This window comes from Lepisosteus platostomus, chromosome 23 (assembly GCF_059453375.1).
Source record: "Lepisosteus platostomus isolate fLepPlt1 chromosome 23, fLepPlt1.hap1, whole genome shotgun sequence".
Lineage (NCBI taxonomy): Eukaryota > Metazoa > Chordata > Actinopteri > Semionotiformes > Lepisosteidae > Lepisosteus > Lepisosteus platostomus.
Window position 1 is genome coordinate 6,469,508 of NC_142633.1, and position 16,670 is coordinate 6,486,177.

At 38.5% G+C, this 16,670-nt stretch overlaps 1 long non-coding RNA gene across 2 annotated transcripts in view; it reads left to right on the forward strand.

Annotated features, from left to right (window-relative positions):
* LOC148641932 (uncharacterized) overlaps positions 1-16,670 on the forward strand; it is a 50,553-nt gene that overhangs the window by 24,082 nt on the left and 9,801 nt on the right. Inside the window, exons 2-3 of one of the 2 annotated variants that reach the window (XR_015929658.1) lie at positions 720-770; positions 8,056-8,748. This is a non-coding gene — a long non-coding RNA (uncharacterized LOC148641932). Of the gene's footprint in view, positions 1-719; positions 771-8,055; positions 8,749-16,670 lie in introns of those variants that run through there. The other variant, XR_015929659.1, reaches the window with a different exon arrangement.

The window sequence follows — 16,670 nt, forward strand, 5'->3', positions numbered from 1 at the left end:
CTAGCATGGTAATGTACAGGGAAACAGTTCGTGCCTTTCCTGTCACAGCCAAGAGCTACATATTGCATTTCCTCTTTGACACTATACCTGCATTTTGTCTGATCTTTTTTATTCGGGTCATAAACAGTTACTTTCTTAATACTTCTACATAGATTTCTTGTGTTTCTCACGTACTTGCCTTGATCACATTGTGACACCACAGCTGCACAGACCAATCTTTTCAAGTGCTGCAGGAAAAAACACTCTTGACATGTTTCGAATGTGTTAGTCATGTGAATAGAAAACAGAAAACAAAGTGAATGTACGTGTAAGTGTTCCATACCATCAAGTTGAAAAGAGCAGTAATTCTCACCTGCCTGACCTTCTGTGCTTGATTTTCTTAGCTATGAATGTGTCATTTATGTTTCACATCTGAAGCTCTGCAGTCAGACAGAGAGAGAGAGATATGACAAATCATTTGGAAAATTCAAATTTAATTTAATCTTTTTTTTCTGGCTCAATAGACCACCCCCCTTGCTACTGTATTTGTGAAGGGAGCACAGATGACAAATCTTTTCTGGGAGAGAGCACAGTGACACAGTGTGACACAGTTATTTTGATCTTATTTTTTATTATGGCATGTTTGTGTACTTGAAAATGCAACTGTATGAGCAATATTGTTTGCCCATCGGTTCATCCCTACAGTGAGTGATATTGTCTTCCTCCCCTCTGCTCTGCAGAAGCTGATGGCTCGTGGGGTCCAGGAAAATCAGGAGGACATCTTAGATGAGGTGAGGAGTCTGTAGATCCCAAACATTTAGTTCATAGTGCAAGAAACAGGAATTTGTTCATCAGTCATCATGTCGGTTTGTGGAAGTACATACTACAAGAAAATCTGTCACCCTATGTCCATGGGGTAGAGAATATGCCATTTTTCAGCAAATGCATCAGTTAATGAAATGCTACTTCAGGATGTTTATAAGTATTCTACATATGAAATATATTCAATACCTGTTTCAGTAAAATATTGTTCTGTGCTCAACAGTCATATATGCAGTAGGCCACTTGAAGTCTCTTGCACAGAGGCAGGAGTGCAGTATTGTACCAAGGCAAGTAATGATCTTATGCATTTATACACTGTTCACTTTTCTGGGATTCACTGCAACTGAAAAATTACATGTAAAGGATCACTATTTTAGAGAGAATGGATCACTTTATCGGCCATATACTGTTACGATTGTAGTCCCTCCCCCTTAAGGGCACTCCGGCTCTTTCACTTCGGACCTGATTTTGTGCACCTGCCCCCTGTTCCAGCCTCCTTCCAGCCCACCTTAAAAGCCAGATGCTGACGTTAATCCGGGCTCTGCATTGGTTTCCGCATCATGCGAGCCCGGGACCTGGATGTGCCTGGCTCCGTTATGCTTTTAGTTTCTGTTCCTGTTCCCGTTTCCCCTGCCGGTCCCAACCCGGCTCTGGTTTTTAATCGTCGGTCACGGATGGATCGCCTGGCTTTAGATTTTTGCCCTGTCTTTGGATTCCACTTTTGATTCATCCCTGGATTGTTTGCCTCAGTCTCGCCTCCTCTGACCACCAGCACCCCATGGACACGCCCCCCTGTTTTCATCCCCGTATCCTGCATGACTTTTTCCCCGTGTTGTCTTCACTTTTCCCTGGATTGTGTCGTCTGCATGGGGTCCGGAAATAATGCTTTTGTTACATATACAATTTCATGCATTTGTAATTTGTTTTTTCACATACCCCTGCTTGCTCTCCATGAGACACCCAGGTGAGGAGAGAGAAGCTTGGGGTCAGCCATTTATACAGCGCCCCTGGAGCAGTTGGGGGTTAAGGGCCTTGTTCAGGGGCCCAACAGAGTAGGATTCCTCTGCCGGCTGCAGGATACCAACCAGCAACCTTCCAGCCACAGGCACAGATCCTTAGCTACAGAGCCACTGCACCACCCCAGTTTGGCAAAATTTACAATTTTGCAGTTACATACTGTAGTGTTAAATAGTTATATATTACAGCTCCTCTACTGCCTTAGTACAAAACCATTTAGAAAAGAGTGTCCCAATTAATTTTTTAACATTAATTTTAAATGTATTTTTATGTTTTAATGTTCCCATTTTTGAAACAGGCCAGAACAGAGAATTATATGTGTTAATTTTCCAAACATTATACAGTTTAACTATTTTAACAACAAAGTATTTCAGAAGACAAAATATTTTAGCCCTTTTTAATTGCCATTTCAAAACAAAAAAGTTACATAAAAAAGTTTGGGGTGAACTTGAAAGAAACAGAAAAGAAAATTACAAATTGTCACAACAGACTTAAAGGCAATTGTATTTCTCAGCAATTTTCTTTGTTTCAATTTAATTAACTTCTTGTATTTAAAATGTCTCAATTAATTGTCAGGTGGTAAAAGTAGTTAACATTGAATTAATGAAGTTCTTTTTTAACATTTCCCATATTTTACACTGGGAAAGGTGCATACAATTTATTTCATACTGGAGATTGAATTGTAAATTATTCATTTGCTAGTGTGATAAGACAGAACCCTACACTTTATAAAGAACTTAGCTTTCATCTAAGGAGATGACATTTCCATAGTCTCTTCTGTTGTTGACATAGTGTTGTTGAATTTTTGGCTAACCAATACCCTTTAAAACCATGGAAGTCAATTAAAAGCATTTTTTACTTTTTAAGTATGTTTTTTAAATCTGAAGTAATGTTCTTCTGCTGTAGCTATTGGAAATGTAAAAGGTTTGCTGTTCTCCCACGTTGTCCTAATAGTAAATCTGCCATATGGAAAGTATTCATATTTAAGTTGTGCATGCTCGATCATCCATATTTCAGTATCGGAGCCAGTGTTGAATTTCTTATCAATATAATTCTGAGCACTGTATTCCATCACATAAGGCACAGACACTACATAGTTTCCTTTTTCTTGTGATACCCACCCATTGAAAGCTATGACTTCATCAATAATTGCATTTTTACTGTTGATTTCCTTTAAGAATGTTTCAATATATTCCTGTCCTTGTTTGGTCCCAGCATAGCATACATAGAATAAAATTCTCACTCTTTTTCCTGTCAATTTAGTGCGTATTTCTTGTGAACCTCCGGTTAATAATTCATCAGTTTTCTTTGCCAGATTCTGTGGAATTTCTGACAGAATGCTCCCTGGCTTGGAATGAAAATAACCGTGGCTGTTGACATTTAAAGAGATCTCTTCTGCCTCAGAAATGGCTTTTCTTACCACTGCATCTTCTATTTCTTTCAATATGCCATTTTGATAGTCCTCAAAGTGCCATTTGTTCTTGTAGTCTGCTACAATGTTTTGGTCATGTTTGTTTTGCATAGTGTTTAACTTATTTATTACATCCTTTTTCATATCACCATTTCTCACAAGATATATTGTGACATGGGGTTTTTTACCATGGGCTTTAATCTTTCTACCAGATATCTCGGTTTTTTGCAATGTCGCAACTAAAGCATTAACAAAATGTATGTTTAACTCAGACTTTTTACATTCAACCTTGACTCCAACCTGCTGGTAGGGATGGTCAGTTTCGTGAAGAATCTTTTTCAGAATGCTAGCTAGCTCGTGTGCACTGTGCCCTCCTACTTTAAAAACATTAGTATCTTTCTCACAGCTGGAGTGAATGAAAAAGTCCACTTCTGCAGCCTGTCTAATTTTCAGTTGAAACTCATTTTCAGCATCTGGTCTTGTTACCCACTCTCTTTTATCATGCAAAAAATGTAACATGTTTTGTGCATGCTGAACAACAATGTTACGGGTATCAATATCATCATAATGATTGATTTCATTTTGGGCTTTCTCTTTTAATGTTTCACCGTCATTCTGGTTTAAACCTACGTAAACACTGACTCTTGCTCGTCCAAAGCCAATATTCATTGAACATGTCTGGTGTTCAAACTTCTTAATGAATTCATAACCCCAGATAGTCTGTGTGCAGATTTCAGGAAATACAACCATAACAGCAATTAGAGATGGGTTGACTGATTTAAAGTGATGACAGATATCTTGAGCTAAGGTTTCTGGGGATTTACCTTTATCAAAGGTCAGCTGCTCGTTTTTTACTTCAAACTCTCCTGTTATGAAAAGTGTTATCTTTTTAGCTTTCACAATATTTTCATTCAATATTTTTTCTTCTTCTTTGCTGACAACAGATATTTTTTTGTCTACATACTTACAATAATTAAATTTTCTATCTTTGTACAACACTATATGATCTTCAAACACTTCCAAGTGTGTTTTGGGACATTCTTTTTCAAGTAAGAGCCGTATTCTGAGAGGTGGGTGAGGGTCTGTTGTGCAGCTATGTTGAAGTAGCTGCAGCAACACACAGATGGCGAGGAAAGATTTAGTCTGCAAAGCTGTCATTGCAGAACCTGTCCACACTCTTGCACGATATCTGTGGTGGATAGAAAGAACTCTGTTATTGACGGTCTCCTCTATCATCACCAGGTGAATCCGAGTAAAAGATGCTTCCACCAAGTACTAACTCAGGATTATGTACTGTACACTTATACAACCCACATTTCTAGATTTTCATTTTGTAAAATAAATTCTGATTTCATGTGTCTTGATTTCAGGCTAGAAGTCCACAAAGTTACTTTAGAAAGGGTGGACATTCAATGGGCACTGTACATAGTGTGGTTGCTTAAGGGTATGGATAGGAATTTGGAGTGATAAAATGAGTTTTTAACCTTACCTGTGCTGCAAATGCCCAAAGTGGCCTTTTCCACTTTGTTGATTTGACTCCTAATTCTGTTTGGTTTTGAAGGGATGGTTCCAATGAACTGTGTTTACTGCATCAGAGGTATGAGTCACTGCTGAGAAGGAGAGAATCAGTGGCTCTTGTGCAAAATATGATAATTCCCCATGTTAATCAAGTCTCAGATATAATACTCTCCATCCATCTGCTTTCAAACTACTTTGCCTTCACCAATACGCCTGACTGACAGGAGACAGAAAACTGCAACAGGATGTATATATGACTACACTCATTGACTCTGATACCTGGAGTTTGTTTCACAGGATATTTTTGATACTTTTTTTTATGCTGAAGTAAAAATTTCAATGATGAAATAGTGAAACATAAGCATACAGTTTTTGATCATAAAGATTCTTAGTTTTTTAAGTCACCCATATCTGTCAGTAATTCCATACAGGAAATTGGGGTATTGAGGGTCCTGAAGGATACATGGGAACAAGTAATAGGTTTATTCCATGCTGGAAAAAAAAGAGAGAAATCGCAACGTTTCGGCGGTGGAGCCTTCTTCAGGTGTGACACCTGAAGAAGGCTCCACGGCCGAAAAGTGTTTTCTCTCCTTTTTTTCAGCATGGAATAAACCTATTACCTGTTCCTTTGCAGCCTACGCTTGCTGACGCAGCTACCCACCTGAACTATGAAGGATACATGTACTGTACCTGTTTTCACATATTCCCACTGTCAAAGCAGATCTGTTTATTGTAGTTGATTCTGCTGTAATTAACTGGTATTTTAAAGGTTCAGCTGTACATATACTGTAGCAAAATAAATACTTTTTTCTAAGATTATGTACAATATTACATTATAAATAAAGGTAGTAAGAAATCAATTAGCATCAAGACAGTGGCACATGGCATTCACAATACATGTAAACATTTTTGTGGGTATTCTTTTCCTTTCACTTTAGCAGAGCACATAGTAGTGTAGCAGTATTTGACTCAGTTATACACTAACAGTAAAATTAATTAAAACAACACATTTTCACTACTGATTATTAGAACAAAAATGGACTAAGCATGAAGTTACAAAATTGAGAATGTAAAATGAAAGAGTGAAATACAGACTTACCTTCAGTCTTGAAGACATCTGTGCAGACCTGTGTTTCTCAGCTCATTTTATAGGCCCTTTCTTATCAGGAAGGCACTAGTGAAATGCTTGCTGACAGATATCAGGCAGTTAATTTCCATTTCATGTTTCTACAGCCATAACTGATTCAGCTCAGCTACTTATGTTTGTCAAATATTTTTATAAGGTTAAACTATACAAAGATTTAATGTTGTGCAGTCGAGACAAGACAAGAAATATATTGCAATACTGACAAATTAATGTGCAAATGTGGCTGAATGGAGGAATTTTGTGATCGTTTATGTATAAATGAAGCTGACCTTATGATGATGGCAAAAATACTAAATTAATAGCAAAGGTTCTGGAAGTGGCAACTTATGTGTGATGGAACAAGTAATAGGTTTATTCCATGCTGGAAAAAAAGAAGAAAGAGAACACGTTTCGGCCATGAAGCCTTCTTCAGGTGTGATGTGTTGATGTTAAATGTAATTTTCTGTGGCTGGAGAAGGAGGCTTCTGACCTGACAGTGAATGTACTAATAGAGGGGGAGTCCAGGTCAGTGACAACATAGTCCACTGCACTACAGCCCAGAGCTGAGTATGTAAAACTTCCCAAAATCCCCTCTGGTCTTGCCATTGACAATGCAAGGCTAGTGACAGATCTGTAGCTCACACCAATTTTTGTACACCTTGAGTGCCCTTCTATGCCCTTCATCACTGTTTTCCTCCCCACTGAGAGCTGGTGTGTGGGGAGCAGACTGGCGCACTCTGGCTGCCATCGCATCATCCAAGTGAGCCTTTGAGGATTTTGAATACTTTAATATAAAGACCCCTCAGGTTTACTGTTTCTTATTTCAAGTTCAATCATTTAAGATGAAAAAGAGACATTTGGGGGTAACATAGTCCAGTAAAATATAATATAAATGACATAATCTTGTCTGTGTCTGTGCTTGTCTCTGAAAAGTTCATTTTGATTATCTTCTCAAACACAATTGTTTGGGGTGGTTATAATTTTCATCTATTAAGAATATAAACTTCTTAGTCTATAGATCTTCTTTTCCAAACTTAAATAATAATGGATGTACATCAACCGTCAAACAACGAACAAGAACTTTAATAAGTAAAAGAAATAATAAAATGTATTAAATCCTATTTTATTTAGAAAATACATTTAACCACATTACAGAGAAACTGTGCCTCAACACATTGAAATTATATAGAAGCAATTGTCCCTCTTGGTTACTTTAGTATCACAGTTCATTGAATATTCTTTTTTTTCCACATGGTTATGATTATTGTATAATTTCCATAAAGCTAATACCACCTTATAATGTGGTTTTGAACAAAGTACAGTGTTCTGCTGTTAATATTTATCAGTCAGTTTTGGTCTATTTTATCAAAAGCAGCTCCCACTAGGGGGTACAAGATAACTTACAATTCACCCTCTCTTTCACCTCTCTTTCACAGGCTGCAGCACAAAGAAGTGGGAGGGGGGGATACTTTAGCAAGGCACTGTATACAGGGGCAGATTAGAGTAGGGGTTAGGATCTCACTAGTATTCCCAGTCTATTGAACACTACAGAAACAAGGACTGAAGAGCTACAAATTTACAAAGCTACAATTTTTTCATACAACACCTAGAATTTACTGAATGACAGACCATAGCTGAGACATAGACTAAGAACCCCTAGAAATCAACACATTGTCTTAACTGCCGCCCTTCCCTGCCTCTGCTTTAATCATTTTTACTGTGAACATTCGGTACAATAGATCTGTAGCAGGATCCATAAAGTTTTCCATAAATTGTGTATTCAGCCTCTTTGTTTTTATTAACAGTGTACATTTCATGAATTCTCTTAAATATAAAATAATTCTACCCCATTTCTGTCTCAGATAAGATTCTGAAATCTTTTATTGCACTGATAAACTCTTGAATTGGATCTTTTTAATTGTTTTACACTGGTAACCAATATAAGATTTCAGGTGCTGAAATCTCTGTTTAACCTTCATTTCAGGAAATTCTCTAGAATCACCGCTAGAGAAGACAAATACATTGACCAGCTTTTTAGCAGCTCTGAAAGGGCTTTCAGAGACAAGATTGGACATTGGAAATATTTCTGAGATGGTAAAAACTGTTTTTTACAATATTTACAAAAAAAAAAGGCATTTATATCCCATTTCTGTCTTTCTGTTTCTTTCCAAATTCACGGCAGTACGTCCTAAGAAGACTAAGAAGCAGGAGCAGTATGACAGCGATGACCCTGCAGCCTACAGGAACATGCCTGTAGTACACAGACACAGATAAGATCACTTTATTAGCCATATACAATTTCTTGCATTAGGAATTCGTCTTTTTGCATACCCCAGCTTGCTCTCCATTAAACACAGACGGGGAGAGAAGCTTGGGGTCATAGCACAGGGTCAGACATTGTACAGTGCCCCTGGAGCAGTTGGAGTTAAGGGCCTTGCTCAGGGGCCCAATGGAGTAGGATTCCTCTGCCTGCCACTGGATTTGAACTGGCAACCTTCCAGCCACAGGCACAGCTCCTGAGCCACAGTGCCACCCCTCTGCCCTATAACATAACTTTATTAGCCATATACAAGTTCTTGCACTAGGAATTTGTATTTTCACATACCCCAACTTGCTCTTCATGAGACACACAGGAGGGGAGAGAGAAGCTTGGGTCAGAGCTCAGGGTCAGCCATTAATACAGCACCCCTGGAATAGTTGGGGTTAAGGGCCTTGCTCTGGAGCCATCAGTCTATCCCTGCAGTGAGAATGACCACAGCTCTACTCCACCAATGTAAGACTGACCACTGCGGTGACACTGACCACAGTTCTGTTCCACCGCGGTGACACTGACCACAGTTCTGTTCCACCGCGGTGACACTGACCACAGTTCTGTTCCACTGTGGTGAGAGTGACCACAGTTCTGTTCCACCGCAGTGTCACTGACCACAGTTCTGTTCCACTGTGGTGAGAGTGACCAAAGACTGATTAGTCCCAGTTTCTGTAGCATTCAATAGACTGGGAATACTAGTGAGATCCTAACCCCTACTCTAATCTGCCCCTGTATACAGTGCCTTGTTAAAGTATCCCCCCCTCCCAAGTCTTTGTGCTGCAGCCTGTGAAAGAGAGGTGAAAGAGAGGGTGAATTGTAAGTTATCTTGTACCCCCTAGTGGGAGCTGCTTTTGATAAAATAGACCAAAACTGACCGATAAATATTAACAGCAGAACACTGTACTTTGTTCGAAAACCACATTCAAAGGTGATATTAGCTTTATGGAAATTATACAATAAGAAGAATATTCAATGAACAGTGATACTAAAGTAACCAAGAGGGACAATTGCTCCTATATAATTTCAATGTGTTGAGGCACAGTTTCTCTGTAATGTGGTTAAATGTATTTTCTAAATAAAATAGAATTTAATACATTTGATTATTTCTTTTACTTATTAAAGCTCTTGTTCATTGTTTGACGGTTGATGTACATCCATTATTATTTAAGTTTGGAAAAGAAGATCTATAGACTAAGAAGTTTATATTCTTAATAAATGAAAATTATAACCAATCCAAACAATTATGTTTGAGAAGATAATCAAAATGAACTTTTCAGAGACAAGCACAGACACAGACAATATTATGTCATTTATATTATATTTTACTGGACTATGTTACCCCCAAATGTCTGTTTTTCATCTTAAATGATTGAACTTTAAAACAGTAAACTTGAGGGGTCTTTATTAAAGTATTTAAAATCCTCAAAGGCTTCAACAAAGTCATTCAGAGGACTACCTCAATATTAACAATAGTAATATTCAATATTAATAGTGAAACATGAACCCGAGAGGAAAAGAGACAAATATGTGCATTTAAAACTACAACAGGAGGCATTCTTTTATCCAAAGGGTTGTGGGAGTCTGGAACAAGCTACTCAGCTGTGTTGTTAAAGACGTCAATCTGGCTTCTTTCGGGAAACATTTGGATTGGGCCAATTAACTTTTATTACAAAAAGTTTTAGACGATCTGAACAAACTCTTTTCATTTCACTGTAGCCTTTTATTTTCTTGTGTTCAGAGAAAACACCACATTACACTAAAAGAATTGAGATTCAGCCTCATAAAAACACCCAGAATACCTGCGGTCAGCTTCAGCAGCAGGGCTGAGGGGGTTGTCCCAGACAGGGAGGCTCTGAGTCAGGAAGGGGTCAGATTGTGTTGAGCTGTGCTGCAGTACACCCGGCGATCTGGTGCTGATGTGAATACAGGCAGTATCTGCTCTGAATATGACAGAGGTGTGGACCATCAGTCTATCCCTGCAGTGAGAGTGACCACAGCTCTACTCCACCAATGTAAGACTGACCACTGCGGTGACACTGACCACAGTTCTGTTCCACTGCAGTGACACTGACCACAGTTCTGTTCCACCGAGGTGACACTGACCACAGTTCTGTTCCACCGCGGTGACACTGACCACAGTTTTGTTCCACCGCGGTGACACTGACCACAGTTCTGTTCCACTGCGGTGAGAGTGACCACAGTTCTGTTCCACTGTGGAGACACTGACCACAGTTCTTTTCCACCGCAGTGACACTGACCACAGTTCTGTTCCACTGCGGTGAGAGTGACCACAGTTCTGTTCCACTGTGGTGACACTGACCACAGTTCTGTTCCACTGCGGTGAGAGTGACCACAGTTCTGTTCCACTGCGGTGACACTGACCACAGTTCTGTTCCACTGCGGTGACACTGACCACAGTTCTGTTCCACTGTGGTGACACTGACCACAGTTTCCAAACATATAAAACCAAACATTTAGTTCATAGTGCAAGAAACAGGAATCTCTTATTCAGTCATAGATATACTGAAGTGAGTACAGATTACAGTAAAATCTGTTAGATGATGTTTTTCAACAAATATGTCAGTTAAACATTGCTCCAAAATGTTAAGACATGTGGTATAGTAATGAAAAAAATAGTAATCATTTATTTACTTTAGCATATTGTTCTATACTCAATAGTTATGATATTACAGTAATGACCTTCTTGATTTACAAACAGTACGGTTCATTTTTCTGGGATTCACTGTAAGTAAAAAAATACTTACAAATGAATATTGTTCACAGTTTTGCAGTTATCTAAAAAATACACTTTATATTATAAACATTGTACATTACAGCTCCTCTCCTACCTAAGTACAAAACAATTCATACAGTACCACACTTTATCTAGGTGTACCAGGTTTGGTTTATGCAAAGTATGTTTCACAGTGGTTTTCTCTGTTTCAGAACTGGCCACAGGCTTCAGAAGATCTGCCACCTGGGCCTTAATATTATAGATTGTCAATGAGCCAATGTTAAACTTCTTCATCAACACATTGCAGTTATCTTCTCTTTCAAGGAGCTTTATGAAGACCAGGTTTTGGGTAATAGCTGTAGTGATCTGGAAGGGAGGAAGAAGGAAGGTGAGTGAGGACGTGTGTCATGAGTGTGATCTCTTTTACCATCATTGTAAATGCTTATACTGCACACTTTTATGGATGAAGAACGAAAATTAGCCAAAGCTGCAAAGAAAAACAAACCAAAATATGTTGATTATATAAATATTCACCCCCCTGAGCTACTCCTTGGTGGAAACATGTTTGGCTACAATACAGCAGCTTGTTCTAGAGTTACAGTTGTAGAGATAGATGGAAAAGTCTCAATCAACTCTACACAATGGAATGGTGCAATTTCCCCATTTCTTTCTCACAAACTTCCTCAAGATCTGTCATATGGGTTGGGGATCATTGATGGACAGCAGTTTTCAGGTCTTTCTTTCTACAAAGCACTGTACATGCATGTACTTGTTATTTTTATAACATTCAATGATAACACTCTACTCTGTATCGCCTTAGTAGACTATGATCTCAATCCACTTTAGACCTAAGAAACATAAACCAGGTCAGATTAACATTCACTCTTTAATCTAAGGAATATGCTTCATTTCTGTCTTACAATAGGTGAAGTTTTTATGATGCTGAATCTCAATTCTTTTAGTGTAATGTGGTGTTTTCTCTGAACACAAGAAAATAAAAAGCTACAGTGAAATTAAAAGAGGTCATTCAGATCGTCTAAAATGTTTAATAATAGAAGTTAACCGGTCCAGGGTAAATTAATCTGAATGTTTCCTGAAAGAAGCCAGACTGACGTCTTTAACAACACAGCTGAGTAGCTTGTTCCAGACTCCCACAACCCTTTGGGTAAAGGAGTGCCTCCTGTTGTTGTTTTAAATGCACATATTTGTCTCTTTTGTTCTCTGGTTCATGTTTCACTGTTAATATTGAAGAAATCTGCTGAATGACTTTGTTGAAGGCTTTGAGGATTTTGAATACTTTAATAAAGACCCCTCAAGTTTACTGTTTTAAAGTTCAATCATTTAAGATGAAAAAGAGAAATTTTGGGGTAACATAGTCCAGTAAAATATAATACAAATAACATAATCTTGTCTGTGTACATGCTTGTCTCTGAAAAGTTCATTTTGATCTTCTGATCTTGGTTATAATTTTCATATATTAAAAATATAAACTTTTTAGTCTATAGATCTTCTTTTCCAAACTTAAGTAATAGTAGATGTACATCAACCATCAAACAATGAACAAGAGCTTTCATAAGTAAAGGTGTGAGCATGGTCACTACCTGGATGGGAGACATCCTGGAAAAGCTAAGGTTGCTGCTGGAAGACGTGGTAGTGGGGCCAGCAGGGGGCGCTCACCCTGTGGTCTGTGTGGATCGTAATGCCGCAGTATAGTGACAGGGACAGTATACTGTAAAAAGGCGCCGTCTTGATGAGATGTACAACCAAGATCCTGAAACAATGCATTACTGTAGCTTTGGTGTGAAATTAGTTAGTCACACATTAAAAAGCCACCAAGTAACTAGGAAGGAGATACAGTATTTGGTGCCTTTTCAATGAAAAAATTAGGGAAAAGTGAAGACTTTGTTATGTCAGTATGCGCACATATACAGTAATTCTGTCTTGGTATGAACAGTCAGGTGCTCTATGATTAAAAACTGTGTGAGTCTGTGGGTATAAACCCTGTTCCAAAATACAATGGGAGTGCCATGAGCATTGTACTATGAACATTGTCCCATACCTCAAATTAATAAAATTTGTTTTTCAGAGGACAGTAAACTGCCATGAGCTCCTGTATATTGATAAAGTGGGTTTTAGAGCTTCTGTCTCCCGGCCTGTGTGTCCCATGGAGAGCAAGCTGGGGTATGCGAAAAGACAAAATCCTAATGCAAAAAATTGTATATGGGCAAAAAAAAGTGATGTTATCTACTGTTCCATCTTGCCATTCATTTGCAAATTAAAAATTAATATTGGTTTATTTTTATGTACATTTACTTTGTCAGTGAGCTGGAGACCAGCTCTATTCTACGACCACAAACAATATCTCCACTAAACCTGTTCTTGACTTGAAAGCTAGGATCTTTGTGTAAAAAGGGCGAGTGAGGGCAGAGTCTGAATTGCTCATAAGATCTGAGAGGTGCCATAAAGTTATGTGTAAACAGTGCTGGTGGATCTCTTGCATTTTGTGGAAAGATCAATAGAAGTTGTGCAAAATAGAACATTAGCATTTAAATAAAAAATGAAATAATTAGGTGGCTCAGACAGGCACTGTTCGAGCAGTTGAGTGTTTTTAACATGGGTCTCTCTAAAGGTATGAAAATCATGCGATTCAAACCATGAAGGTTTTTGTCCACCATGCTGCCTGCGTTACGGTTGAGAGAGAGGCTTAGAAAGAGAAACAGAGGAGCCACAGAGCAAGCAGGGGAATTTCCTTCCTTCCTTTTCCTTTCCTGCCTCTGCAGACCTGGGACTGAGGCAGGTTTGTTTCTGTTTCCTTTCCCTGGGACAAGTTACTTTACAAGCTACCTTAACACAGGCTGCTTTGACTTAAACAGCACTTTTGAAGATCTGCCATCAGACTGAATCGTGTTCAAATAAATGACAAATATTGTGAATTAAAAAAATTAAATTAAATTCACTATTTCTTTTCTGACTCTTGTCATAACTACCAGGATACTCAACAGACCGTCCCCTCTCTCTGTCCTTGCTGTTTGAGATGGGAGCACAGATAATCTTTACTGACACAGAGTGCCCTCTGCTGGTCACGTTGTTATTGGTATCATCATGTAGACTAAATTAATATAAAGCTTTAACAATAAACAGACTTGAATAGAAAAAAGTCCTCATACAAAAAAACAAAAGTAGCCCTATAGTAGAAAAACAAAGGGAGTGACTGCATTAATCCACAGCAAAAATCACATTCCAGTGCTTTACTGTTTGAGACGTTTGCTCATTTAAAATATATCAAATATACAGGTACACAAGAGAAAATGCATTCAAATTTGTCCATCTTCATTGCTACAGTTATGGTGAAAACAACGATAGAAAGAAGTTAAATTGCAAAAGCTTTTCAATAAAGATTTGATTGTTTTAACTCTGCAGATTCCTATTTGAAACTGGGATAGTAATTTAGGTGCACGTCTCAATTCTTTACCAAGGGAATAATAATAAACTAGTCAAGATAGCTCCTTTAAATGTAGCTCCTCAGAGCGCTTTACAAGAAAAGTAAGAAAACAGATAAAAAAAGAAAACAGTTAACAAAGGTAAGAGGTAAGAAAATAAGCACAAAGAAACACAGGGGATTTAGAACATGTAAGGAGCACACAGAGATACCAATGAAGTAAAAGCCTTTCTGAAGAAGAAGGCTATGAGTCAGCATTTAAATGTGCTCATTGTAGGTAACTCTCTGATATTCTTGGGGAAAGAATTCCAGAGCTCTGGGACACAGCAAGAGAAGTCTCTGTCACCCACAGTATGTAGACAAGCTTGGTGGACCAACAGGAGACCAGAATCAGACGAGCAAAGATTATGAGGTAGGAAGCAGGAAGATAATAAGGCAGACAGGCACTGAGGTGTCACGCCATGGACATCTTTATACAGTAGGTGAGCATGAGGGTTTTGAAGTCGACATGAAACCTGATAGGAAGCCAGTGCAGGGACTCCAGGACAGGAGTAATATGACCACTTGCACGCGACCCGGTCAGGATTCTGGCTTTATATACTGAAGTCTGTTCAGTGCAGATTTAGATATTGTAGAAAGTAGGGTATTGCAGTAAAAAATTCTAGAAAAGACCAATGTGTTGACTTGTGTTGTAGCTTTTCATCTATAGTCAGAGGCAATACAGGACGTAGTCTGGTGATATTTCTGTTATGGAAGAATGATGTTTTCACATTAGTTTGCACATGTGCTCAAACGTCAAGCCTGGATCAAATATCACCCTCGAGTTCTCCACCTGAGATTGAAATTCAAGCACAGTGCCATCCACAGAGAGTGTTACTGCATTGGCTTTACAGAGGGGAGGTGTCGAGAAGCATGACTTCAGTCTTGTTGCCATTTAAATGAAGGAAATGTTTCAGTCATCCAGGATTTTATGTCTGAGATGCCATTAGACAGTGCAGAAACACTAACTTTAGTGTCACATGTAGTAGAGGCTTGGATTTGAGTATCATCAAATAGAACTGATATTATGATTATAATGGCAGAGAGCAGTTTTTTAGTTGAAGCTGTAAGATGTAAGACATTGGGATGATTAAATACAGAGGAAGAACTTGACCCAGGGCTGTGAGGGTTGTGATGATCAGAACAAGAGGACAAACAGCCTTTTCTCTTCCCCAGAGTTTTTCTGAGTCAGATGTCAAACAGATCTTCCTGTGAGCATGACATAGTCAACATGTCAAGAGAGGTTTTGAGAGTGTGGATAGGAGTGCTTCAAGCACAGATGCATTGACAGATTTCTGGATTTGTTTCTAAAGCTGGGGAACACAACAAAATTATACCAATTAATGTGCTTCGTTAAGGATAGTTTGTTTTTTAAATTGATCTTTGTGCTCCATATGATTTCCTTAATTAATTTAACAAATTAGCATATTTAGAAATTGATGATTTAATAGTTACAGTATACATAACCCTGTTGAACTGCGGCTCTTAAGGAACAGCGCTAGCAATAAAAGAATCTCTGTCACGGATGTCGGAAAGGACGAACCGTGGAATGGCAGGAGAGCGGAAAAAGACCCTACGTGTAGCGGCGAGACGGGGGTTAGCCTGGGCTCAGCAGTTCAGGAAATGCCGTATAGAAACCTATGCCCTCAGGCCACGGATGTGGGGCTACCTGGTGCTAGGCGGGTCTCAGGACATCAATGCTGAGCAAAGGTGAATGAGTGAGTGGGAAATATACAGCCCCAGAGAGAGAGACACCGGAAGGACAGCAAAGCACAGGAAACTAGCTACAGGACAAAGTATGAGCGCTCTCTAGCCGTAGAGGGCGTAACAATCTCTCTGTATTCAGGCTCTGTGTGTGTATTAGAAGTATAAATCACTGATACATGATGCCCACTGGTGGTTTTTCCTCTGATCTTTCTGTGGTGTTTAATATTTGTCTACAGATAAAGTACAGTATCTTAACAGTATGTGAGGAAATGTCTTTAAGAATTTTTTATGGCATTACATTTTTCTTTAACAATAATTAAGAACACGTCAATACTACTACAACTCCTTACACCACTCCTCTCTGACATTTAAGAATAGAAATGTAGTTTAAAAAAGTCACATAACACAAACTGTATCAGAAGCAAATTTATTAAATTCATGCTGTTAAACAGACAAAAACAATTTACACTGTTTGTTTAGCAAGTGAAGGTAACCACAAAATTCCCTAATCAGACACAAATCATCACAGGTTTTTTTACAAATTTTAAACAATGATCATGGTGAAAA